The sequence below is a fragment of the Oryx dammah genome, unplaced genomic scaffold (assembly GCF_014754425.2).
Source record: "Oryx dammah isolate SB20612 unplaced genomic scaffold, SCBI_Odam_1.1 HiC_scaffold_3, whole genome shotgun sequence".
Taxonomy (NCBI): Eukaryota; Metazoa; Chordata; class Mammalia; order Artiodactyla; family Bovidae; genus Oryx; species Oryx dammah.
In genome coordinates, this window is record NW_024070187.1 from 91,590,480 (window position 1) to 91,603,514 (window position 13,035).

The following is a 13,035-nucleotide window of genomic DNA, read 5'->3' on the forward strand; positions in this document are numbered from 1 at the left end:
TTTCCCATGGAGTGATGGGACCGGATGCCATGATCTTTAACTATAGCTTAACGTTTCAAGATGGAGGAGTAGAAGGACATGCACTCATCTTCTGCAAGTGAAGTCAGTCGTGTCCGACTCTTTGCGACCCTGTGGACTGTAGCCCACCAGGCTCCTCTGTCCATGGGATTCTCCAGGCAAGAATACTGGAGTGGGTTGCCATTTCCTTCTCCAGGGGATCTTCACGACCCAGGGATCAAACCCAGGTTTCCTGCATTGCAGGCAGACGCTTTAACCTCTGAGCCACCAACTCCAAAATTACAACTTGCTGCTGAACAACTGCCGACAGGAGAATGTTGGATCCCACCAAAAAAAGATACCCCACATCCAAGGGCAAAGGAAAAGCCCCAGCAAGATGGTAGGAGGGGCAAAATTGTGTTTAGAATCAAACACTATACTCACCAAAGATGCTCAGAGGGTTCAAACAAACCTTGTGCACATTAGGACCCAGAGACTTACACCAGAACTTACGCATTACTGGGGAAACAGACTCTTGGAGGGCACAAACAAAATCTTGTGCACACAAGGACCCCGGAGAAATGAGCAGCGTCCCTACAAGAGACTGACCCAGACTTGCCCATGAGTGTTCAGGAGTGTCCAGCAGAGGCGTGGGTAGGCAGTGGCCTGCTGCAGGGTTGGAGGCACTGAGTGAGGCAGTGCGTGCAGGGGGTATTTAAAGGAGGTTGCCTTTATCTTCCTTAGTTCTGTTCAGTCGCTCAGTCGTGTCTGACTCTTTGCGACCCCATGAATCGCAGCACACCAGGCCTCCCTGTTCATCACCATCTCCCAGAGTTCGCTCAGACTCATGTCCATCGAGTCCATGATGCCATCCAGCCATCTCATCCACGGTTGTCCCTTTCTCCTCCTGCCCCCAATCCCTCCCAGCATCAGAGTCTTTTCCAATGAGTCAACTCTTCGCATGAGGTGGTCAAAGTATTGGAGTTTCAGCTTTAGCATCATTCCTTCCAAAGAAATCCCAGGGCTGATCTCCTTCAGAATGGACTGGTTGGATCTCTTTGCAGTCCAAGGGACTCTCAAGAGTCTTCTCCAACACCACAGTTCAAAAGCATCAATTCTTTGGCGCTCAGCCATCTTCACAGTCCAACTCTCACATCCATACATGACCACAGGAAAAACCATAGCCTTGACTAGACGGACCTTAGTTGGCAAAGTAATGTTTCTGCTTTTGAATATGCTCTCTAGGTTGGTCATAACTTTTCTTCCAAGGAGTAAGCATCTTTTAATTTCATGGCTGCAATCACCATCTGCAGTGATTTTGGAGCCCCCAAAATAAAGTCTGACATTGTTTCCACTGTTTCCCCATCTATTTCCCATGGAGTGATGGGACCAGATGCCATGATCTTCATTTTCTGAATGTTGAGCTTTAAGCCAACTTTTTCACTCTCCTCTTTCACTTTCATCAGGAGGCTTTTTAGCTCCTCTTCACTTTCTGCCATAAGGGTGCTGTCATCTGCATATCTGAGGTGATTGATATTTCTCCCAGCAATCTTGATTCCAGTTTGTGTTTCTTCCAGTCCAGCATTTCTCATGATGTACTCTGCATAGAAGTTAAATAAGCAGGGTGACAATATACAGCCTTGACGAACTCCTTTTCCTATTTGGAGCCAATGTGTTGTTCCATGTCCAGTTCTAAGTGTTGCTTCCTGACCTGCATACAGATTTCTCAAGAGGCAGGTTAGGTGGACTGGTATGCCCATCTCTTTCAGGATTTTCCACAGTTGATTGTGATCCACACAGTCAAAGGCTTTGGCATAGTCAATAAAGCAGAAATAAATGTGTTTCTTGAACTCTCTTGCTTTTTCCATGATCCAGCGGATGTTGGCAATTTGATCTCTGGTTCCTCTGCCTTTTCTAAAACCAGCTTGAACATCAGGGAGTTCACGGTTCATGTATTGCTGAAGCCTGGCTTGGAGAATTTTGAGCATGACTTTACTAGCATGTGAGATGAGTGCAATTGTGTGGTAGTTTGAGCATTCTTTGGCATTGCCTTTCTTTGGAATTGGAATGAAAACTGACCTTTTCCAGTCCCGTGGCCAATGCTGAGTTTTCCAAATTTACTGGCATATTGAGTGCAGCTCTTTCACAGCATCATCTTTCAGGATTTGAAACAGCTCAACTGGAATTCCATCACCTCCACTAGCTTTGTTCGTAGTGATGCTTTCTAAGGCCCACCTGACTTCACATTCCAAGATGTCTGGCTCTAGATTAGTGATCACATCATCATGATTATCTGGGTCATGAAGATCTTTTTTGTACAGTTCTTCCATGTATTCTTGCCACCTCTTCTTAATATCTTCTGCTTCTGTTAGGTCCATACCATTTCTGTCCTTTATCGAGCCCATCTTTGCATGAAATCTTCCCTTAGTATCTCTAATTTTCTTGACGAGATCTCTAGTCTTTCCCATTCTGTTGTTTTCCTCTATTTCTTTGCATTGATCGCTGAAGAAGGCTTTCTTATCTCTTCTTGCTATTCTTTGGAACTCTGCATTCAGATACTTATATCTTTCCTTTTCTCCTTTGCTTTTTGCCTCTCTTCTTTTCACAGCTATTTGTAAGGCCTCTCCAGACAGCCATTTTGCTTTTTTGCATTTCTTTTCCATGGGGATGGTCTTGATCCCTGTCTCCTGTACAATGTCACGAACCTCATTCCATAGTTCCTCAGGCACTCTATCTATCAGATCTAGGCCCTTAAATCTATTTCTCACTTCCACTGTATAATCGTAAGGGATTTGATTTAGGTCATACCTGAATGGTCTAGCGGTTTTCCCTACTTTCTTGAATTTAAGTCTGAATTTGGCAATAAGGAGTTCATGATCTGAGCCACAGTCAGCTCCTGGTCTCGTTTTTGTTGACTGTATACAGCTTCTCCATCTTTGGCTGCATAGAATATAATCAATCTGATTTCGGTGTTGACCATCTGGTGATGTCCATGTGTAGAGTCTTCCTTACTTCTACCATATCTTCCTTACCTCTACCATAATTTGGCCTCAGGTCAAACAACAGGGAGGGAACACAGCCCCACTCATCAACAGAATATTGGATTAAAGATTTACTGAGCATGGCCCCGCCCATCAGAACAAGACCCAGTTTCTCCCTCAGTCTCTCACATCAAAAAGCTTCCATAAGCCTCATGCTTATCCATCAGAGAGCAGACAGAATGAAAACCACAATCACAGAAAACTAACCAAACTGATCACATGAACCACAGCCTTGTCTAACTCAGTGAAACTATGAGCCATGCCATGTAGGGCCACTCAAGATGGATGGGTCATGGTGGAGAGTCCTGACAAAACATAGTCCACTGGAGAAGGGAATGGGTAAACCACTTCAGTATTCTTTGCTTGAGAACCCCATGAACAGTATGAAAAGGCAAAAAGACAGGACACTGAAAGATGAACTCCCCAGGTTGGTAGGTGCCCAATATGCTACTGGAGATTGGTGGAGAAGTAACTCCAAACGGGACGAAGAGACAGAGCCAAAGCAAAAACACGCCCCAGTTTTGGATGTGACTGGCATTGGAAGTAAAGTCTGATGCTGTAAAGAGCAAAATTGCATAGGAACCTCGAGTGTTAGGTCCATGAATCAAGGCAAATTGGAAGTCATCAAACAGGTGATGGCAAGAGTGAACATAGACATTTTAGGAATCAGTGAACTAAAATGGACTGGAATGGGTGAATTTAATTCAGATGACCAATATATCTACTACTGTGGGCAAGAATCCCTTAGAAGAAATGGAGTAGCCATCATAGTCAACAAAAGAGTCTGAAATGCAGTACTTGGATGCAATCTCAAAAATGACAGAATGATGTCTGTTCATTTCCAAGGAAACCATTCACTATCACAGTAATACAAGTCTATGCACTGACCAGTAATGCTAAAGAAGCTGAAGTTGAATGGTTCTAGGAACACCTACAAGACCTTTCAGAACTAACACCCCCAAAAGATGTCCTTTTCATTATAGGGGACTGGAATGCAAAAGTAGGAAGTCAAGAGATACCTGGAGTAATAGGCAAATTTGGCCTTGGAGTTCAAAACGAAGCAGGGCAAAGGCTAATAGAGTTTTGCCGAGAGAACGCAGTGGTCATAGCAAACACCCTTTTCCAACAACATAAGAGAAGACTCTACACATGGACATCACCAGATGGTCAATACTGAAATCAGATTGATTATATTCTTTGCAGCCAAAGATGGAGAAGCTCTATACAGTCAGCAAAAACAAGACCAGAAGATGACTGTGGCTCAGATCATGAACTCCCTATTGCCAAATTCAGAAAGTATTATTGTATTCTTTTATTGAAAAGAAACAGAAGGACATTAGGTAAATTTTGCAAATAGAGAAAGGAAGAGCAGAGTGAAGAATTTAAAGAAAACAATGACCCATAATTCTTTAAATAACTGCTTAACATTTTGTTGTGATTTTTCTTTCTTCTTCTCTTGTAGAAGTCTATTTCCGCCCCAGCCCCGCCCCCCCAAATAACATGGTTGTGATCATGCTGGGTATAGGGTAGGAAGAGAAGTTGGCTTTGGAAGTTTTTCACATGTCTAGCTCTTCAGGCTTTGATTTGAAAAAAGCCAACCCAAAGCAATTTTCAAGTATTTGCTAAATGAAAGGCCTAAAACTTCCTGTATCTCATCTTTATATGTTACATAAAACTTTATAGCATTGTTTCCTAAGTTGGTAATTACTTTAATGAAAACTAATTTATATAAATTTTTAAGTTAAATAGGATACCCCAGTGTTTCCAAAAGGGCAATAAGTATGCCATTAATGGCAAGAAAGACCAAGAAAGGAATTTCGATGGTAAGTGAATCACATCTTAGAATTAATAGTTAAGTACTTTTTACTGTATTATAGGAAAATATAACTTGCACATGAAAGAATATGACTTCATTGATACTGTTGCCTAGGTGACTGTTTGTAAAGTCTATTTAAAAACATTATTTATTTTTCAGTTGCTCAGTCATGTCCTACTCTTTGCAACACCATGGACTACAGCATGCCAGTCTTCCCTGTCCTTTACCATCTCCTGGAGTTTGCTCAAACTCATGTCCACTGAGCTAGTAATGCCATCCAACCATGTCATCCCCTTCTCCTGCCTTCACTCTTTTCCAGCATCAGGGTCTTTTCCGCAAGTTGCCTTTTCATATCAGGTGGCCAAAGTATTCGAGCTTCAGCTTTAGCATCAGTCCTTCCAATGAATATTCAGGGTTGATTCCCTTTAGGATTGACTGGTTTGATCTCCTTTCAGTCCAAGGGACTCTCAAGAGTCTTCTCCAGCACTACAGTTTGAAAGCATAAATTATATAAATATGTAAACTATGTAAACTGCTTTTCAAATTGTTTGTACCACTATTAACTTAGACTGGAGACTGCTAATCTGTGGCTCTCGTGTTGTCATCCCCTGTGTCCAGCTAGGCAGATCATGACGGATAATGTGACTCATGGAAGGCTTTCCCACTGATTGCTACGTGGTCTCAGGTATTTTTTTCTCTTAGTATAGTGCTCCATGTAGTCACACTGTTGACTAGAAGTGTATTGGAATATTAAAACACTCTTTTCATCCTGTGCCTCAAGGTACAAGGTAATCAACTTAGTCTTGAAATTTTTTCAAATATTGCCACTGTCACATAAATGCAACTCATTCTTAGAAAGCTGTCATTTCAATCTATTAGTCATGTTAACTGAGGAGCTGGCTTATTCTTACTTTATTCTTATTTAGTTAAAATATTTTTGTTTTCCTTCCTATTTTAATATTTAATTGAATTTTTTTCATTTGGACTAGGAAAAACTCAGACATTTACTGTAGCTTTATAGCTCAAAGTTAGGGAAAATGACTTAAAAGAGAAGGAAAGATGATACAAGGTTACACATGAATACTGGCAGTTTGGGAGGTTAGGGAGGCCTTCAGCGGCCTATATTGATTAGGAGGATGTTTGTTATGTATGATATATATTGATTATAGCTTGTCACTTGAAATTAATATATGGTTTTGAATTACAAGTAGCATTTTTCAAAGTGGAAAGTTAATGAGTTGCTTCTTAAAATTTTGACTAAGCTAACATGATAAAGTTGATGATTAAACCCTAAAAGATAATTCAAACCTGAGAGGAATAAAAGAAGGGAGGGAGGAGGGATTGATGAAAAATAAAAGGGTTTCGTGATATACATGAAACCAGGATTCAAGTTTTAGGAGTCGTAGTTTATGCTAACATCACATTCTAACTCCAGCTCTTACTAAATGAGCATTCACTGCCTTATGAACCTCAGTCTTTTTGGCTATAACACAGTTGTAAGAAAGATCACCCTTATTAACTCAAAGTGTTATAAAAACCAATCAGATAATATAAATGAAATTATTTTATAAAATTAAGATACAATCAACTGCTGTTATCATAAATACTAGGATAATATGTGAGCCTCAACATGTAAATAACTCAAACTAGATTAAAAAAAAAAAAAACTCTAGCTTTTCATTTCTGCCCATAATGGAATAACATGTATCAGAGTTGTCCCTCTACCTGTGAACAGCTAGAAAACTGGACAAAATACCTGAAGCAATTGTTTTCTGACTTTGGAAAACATGCAGTACTTGAGTGTGTTCTCTGAATAGATGGAAACAAATCAGCATTCTTACCTGATGTCACTTTCCAGACCCAGTACAGAAGAGGGAGACCAAGGAACGCATGGCAGTCTCTGTATAGAAGTCACTGAGATCTGATTTTGGGAAGGTTGTGGCAGCTTCAGTTTGTGAGGTACAACACCAGAGATGTGGGAGCTATGCAGAGGAGCTCCAAATCTCTGCAGGAGGTTTCATTGAGACTTTGCTCTGTACTAAATCACTGCAGATGGTGACTGCAGCCATGAAATTAAAAGACGCTTACTCCTTGGGAGGAAAGTTATGACCAACCTAGATAGCACATTCAAAAGCAGAGACATTACTTTGCCGACTAAGGTCCGTCTAATCAAGGCTATGGTTTTTCCAGTGGTCATGTATGGATGTGAGAGTCGGACTGTGAAGAAAGCTGAGCACCAAAGAATTGATGCTTTTGAATTGTGGTGTTGGAGAAGACTCTTGAGAGTCCCTTGGACTGCAAGGAGATCCAACCAGTCCATTCTGAAGGAGATCAGCCCTGGGATTTCTTTGGAAGGACTGATGCTAAAGCTGAAACTCCAGCACTTTGGCCACCTGATGTGAAGGGTTGACTCATTGGAAAAGACTCTGATGCTGGGAGGGATTGGGGGCAGGAGGAGAAGGGGACGACTGAGGATGAGATGGCTGGATGGCATCACCGACTCGATGGACGTGAGTCTGAGTGAACTCCGGGAGCTGGTGATGGACAGGGAGGCCTGGCGTGCTGCGATTCATAGGGTCGCAAAGAGTCGGACACGACTGAGCAACTGAAATGAACTGAACTGAACTGAAGTAAGGTGCATGTGCATAGTATGAAATGCCATAAGGCTAGATTAAATGCAATTACTGGGAAGCTGTAAGTTGAACAGTTCCCAGAACCTACATGGGGCTGAGACACACTTCAGTTTTGGCCACTAGAGTGGCAAGTGAGCAATCAATAGATACCCTAGAGTTATGTCTTCGGATGGGGCTAAAAGAGCTCTAGAGTAAAGGCTACTCTAGACCACCAATAACAATTTAAAAACAGTCTCAAAAGGATCAAACTAATCGGCAAGTAACAGCCTGCCAAATTCCACACTCTTTAAAAGCAGAAAACAAAATCCAAAATTTTAAGAACATAGCTTTTATAGTGTCTGTGTGTATGTTGTTTGTTCAGTGGCCGACTCTTTGGGACCCCATGAACTGTAGCCTACCAGGCTCCTCTGTCCATGGAATTTTCCAGACAATATTACTGGAGCAGGTTGTCACTTCCTACTGCAGAGGATCTTTCCGACCCAGGGATCAAAACCACTTCTCTTGTGTCTCCTGCATTGGCAGGCAGACTCTTCACCACTGTGCCACCTAGGAAGCCCTACCCACTAAAAATTATGACAGAAAAATGTGAAGCAGAAAATCAGCCAGTAGAAACTGACTCAGAAATTATGGAAATAATGAAATAGCTGACATGGGCTTTAAAACAATATCATAAATATGCTCAAGTATGTAATGGAAAATATGGACAGAATGAGAGAAATGAAAGACGTTAAAAATAGGCAAAAGGAACTTTAGAGCTTCAGTGCAACTTAGAAATACAATATCTGAATGAAAAATTCACCTATGGATTATCAGTTAATTACCCACCACAGAAGAAAAGAAGCATGACTTGAAGATACTGCAATAGAAACTATATAAATTGAGATACAGAATGAAAGTAATAATAAAAGGCCAGATCCTCAGTAATCTGAGGAATATGATCTCACATATGCAAAATTGAAGTATCTTAATATGGCAGAGAAGAGGAGCCAGGAAATATATATTTGAAGGAATAATGGTTTAACAAACAGGATGAAAACTATGATTTCTAAATCTAAGAAAACAAACTCCCAGCAGGATAATTGAAGGGAAAACCATTTTAAAACATATCATACTCAATTTTTTGAAAACCAGTGATAATGTAAAACTCTTGAAAGCAGCTGGAGAAACAAAAGCAGCTGGGATAGCAAGATAAATTACTGATTTCTTTCCAGAAATAATGTAAGCCAAATAAGGAATGGAATCATAACTGTAATATGGTTTAAAAAAGTTAACATAAGATTCTGTGTAAAGTGAAAATATCCTTCAAAGATGAGCACAGTATAAAGATTTTTTTTCTTGACAAATAAAAGCCCAGAGAATTTATTTCCAGCAGGCCTTAATTACAAGAAATATTAAAGGAAGTCTTTCTAGAGGAAAAAAAGTGATACCAGTAAAAACCCAGTTCCAAATGAGTGAAGAATGCCAGCAGTGGAAAATATATGGGAAAATATGAAAAATGCTTTTCTAATTTTATCCTTTCTTTAAAAAAATTACTTTTTAAAACAAATGTAACAGTGAATGGCAGGTCTTTTAACAGATTTCAAGGAGGATGTGTGAAAAGAGTAACATATAGGTCGGCATGGTATATATTTATACTTGGCTCCTTTCATTTGGGTTGGGTGCAGTTTTCTGTGTTTATCTACTATTTTTTTTTAATCTACTATTTTTAATGGATGAAATCCAATGTCAAAAGTCAATATAAAATTTTTTGCTGTTGTGATAGAACCAATTTGCATTTTTGAAAACAAGTATTGTAGTAGAACTGACTGTATAGTTCACCAAATATGACAAAAGTTTGCACCTGTGTTCAGTTCAGTTCACTTCCGTTGCTCAGTCATGTCCAACTCTCTGTGACCGCATGAACTACAGCATGCCAGGCCTCCCTGTTTATCACCAACTCCCAGAGTTTACTCAAACTCATGTCCATTGAGTCGGTGATGCCATCCAACTATCTCATCGTCTGTTGTCCCTTTCTCCTCCCGCCTTCAATCTTTCCCAGCATGACGGTCTTTTCTAGTGAGTCAGTTCTTCAGATCAGGTGGCCAATGTATTGGAGTTTCAGCTTCAGTATCAGTCCTTCCAATGAATATTCAGGACTGATTTCCTTTAGGATGGACTGGTTGGATCTCCTTGCAGTCCACAGAACTCTCTAGAGTCTTTTCCAATACCACATTTCAAAAGCATCAATTCTTTAAAGCTCAGCTTTCTTTACAGTACAACTCTCACATCCATATGTACTACTGGAAAAGCCATAGTTTTGACTAGGTGGATCTTTATTGGCAAAGTAATGTCTCTACTTTTTAATATGCTGTTTAGATTGGCCATAACTTTTCTTCCAAGGAGCAAGTGTCTTTTAATTTCATGGCTGCATTCACCATCTCAGCAGTGATTTGGGAGCCCAAAATAATAAATTCTATCACTGTTTCCTATCTATTTGCCATGAAGTGATGGGACCAGATGCCATGATCTTCGTGTTCTGAATGTTGAGCTTTAACCCAACTTTTTCACTCTCCTCTTTCACTTTCATCAAGAGGCTTTTTAGCTCCTCTTCACTTTCTGCCATAAGAGTGCTGTCATCTGCATATCTGAGGTTATTGATATTTCTCCCAGGAATCTTGATTCCAGCCATATATGTGTAGGTTCATCTAATCCAGCATTTCTCATGATGTACTCTGCATATAAGTTAAATAAGCAGGGTGACAATACACAGGCTTGATGTACTCCTTTCCTGATTTGGAACCAGTCTGTTGTTCCATGTCCAGTTCTAACTACCCATTCTTGACCTGCACACAGATTTTTCAGGAGGCAGGTCAGGTATTCTGGTATTCCCATCTCTTTGAGAATTTTCCATAGTTTATTGTGACCCACACAGTCAAAGTCTTTGGCATAGTCAATAAAGAAGAAGTAGATGTTTTTCTGGAACTCTCTTTTCGATGATCCACAGTGCCATGATGAAAATCAAGATACAGAACATTTCCATCACCCCCAAAACTTACTTGTGGACTTTGTACTGATTCTTACCTTCAAGATACAGAACATTTCCATCACCCCTTGCTTCAGTAACAATCAGTACACAAGACATTTGTATTCTTTCTCTATAGCTTTGCTTGCTGTAAAATTTCACATAGATGGATCATACACAGTTATTTATAGGTTTTTATATTTTAAAACTCAGAATCCATGTTGCCACATGTATCAATAGATGTTTCTTTTCTATTGCTGAAATATTTTCTGTTGTATACCAAATGTGTTTATCCATTCATTCACCTGTTAATAGGTATTTGTGTTGTTTCCACTTTGCAGCAACTATGAATAAAAATTCTGTGAACATTAATATGCAAGCTTTTTTTGGTGGACATTTGCTTTCTTTTCCCTTGGATTAATAATGGAACTGCTAGGTCATATGGAAAGAGACAGCTTTCATAAGAAACAAGCAAACAGGTCTTCAAAATGGTTGTACCATTTTATACCCTCAATAGCAATGTCTGAAAGTTGAAATTGTTTCATATACTCCAGAACAGTTGGATTTTTAATGTCTAATTTTAGCTATTCTAGTGGGTATGGAGTGATGTATCATTGTGATTTTAATTTGCATTTCCTTGGTGACTAATGATGTTGAACTTCTTTTTATGTGCTAATTAGCTATTCTTCTCTATCCTTTGGTAACTAATGCAAGATGTCTATTCAGATCTCCTGCTCTTTTGAAAAAATTGGACTGTCTTCTTCTTATTGAATTGTAAAGGTACTTTATATTATCTGGTTTCAAGTCCATTGTTAAACATATGTGTTGCAAATAATCTTCCAGTTGAAGGCTGGCTTTATTTTCTTAATTGTGTCTTTCAAAGAGTGGAATTTTTAAATTTTTGTGAAGTTTGTTTTATTACTATTTCTTATATGATCAGTGCTTTCTGTGTCCTAATATAGCTTTTCCCTCATAGAAATTGCAACATTTTTCTTCTGTATTTTCCTCTATTACATTTCTTTTATAAAGTTAAAAAGTTTTAACCTTTACTTTTAGGTTTCTGATTTATTTCACATAAAATTTTTAAATGATGTAATGAAGGAAGTATAATTGTTCCATACTGATATTCAGTTGCCTTAGGACCTATTGTTGAAATGACTATTTCCCTAGACATTGCATCGTGGTAAATAACTTATTAGCCATATATGTGTAGGTTCATTTTTGAACTCTCTATTTTGTTCTATTGATCTATTTATCTATCATCATAGTAATACCACACTGTTCTTATAACTCTGAATCCATGTTGCCGCATATATCAATAGATGTTTCTTGATACATGTGACAACATGGATTCTGAGTTTTAAAATATTAAAACCTATAATTAACTATGTATGACCCATCCAATTTATAGTTAGTCTTGAAGTCAGAAAATATGAGCATTCCAATTTTGTTTTTGTTTTGTTTTTAAAGATTTGTTCTGACTCTTTTGTATCATTTGTGTTTCTATCTAAATTTTAGAATCAGGAAATACCTTGGTGGTCCAGTGGTTAGGACTCAGTGCTTTCGCTGTAGTGGCCCACGTTCAATCCCTAGTTGGGGAGCTAAGATCCTGCAAGCCATGTGGTTCATCCCCATACAAAAATCTGCAAATAATAAATACTGGAGAGGATCTGGAGGAGTGTGGAAGAAGGGGAACCCTTCCACACTGTTGGTGGGAATGTAAATTGGTGCAGCCACCTAGGAGAATAGGACAGTAAAAATTAAAAATAAATAAATAAATTAAAAAAAAAAAAAAAGAAGTTCCTTAGGGAAAAAAAAAACAAAACTAAAAGTAGAGCTGTGCAATCCCACTCCTAGGCAGATATCCAGAGAAAACCCTAGTTTGAAAGGATAAATGCTGAAAATTCCCGGCAGACCAGTGGTTAGCACTCAGTGCTTTCACTGCTGGGACCTGGACACAAAGAGTTGGACATGACTGAAGTGACTTAGCAAATGTGATTTTGACTGAGATTTCATTGTATCTATATTCTAATTTAGAGAGAATTGGTACATTAACAACACCAAGTCTTCTAATCCATGACTGATATATCTCTCAGCAGCTTACTTAAATCTTCTTTAATGGCTCTCAGAAAGAAAAAATTTGAAGAAGTTCCATCCTGTGCCTAATTTGATGATTTTGTTGATGTTGTTGTCGTTCATGAAAGTGTTGCCCAACTCTTTCTGACCCCATGGACTGTAGCCTGCCAGGCTCCTCTGTCCATGGGATTTCCCAGGCAATAATTCTGAAGTGGGTTGCTGTGCCCTCCTCCAGGGGATCGTCCCGACCCAGGGATCAAACCCACGTCTCTTATGTCTCCTGCATTGACAGGAGGGTTCTTTACCACTACTTCCACCTGGAAAGCCCCAGGAAGTTGTTTCTTATGAGTAGGTATTAAATTTTACCAAGTGAAAAAGATCATTTCAACGAGGAGCAAACTCCACAAAACAACCTCTGAAGGCAGGCAGAGGACATCAGGCAACCAGAAAAGCAGATCATTGTCTTCAAAA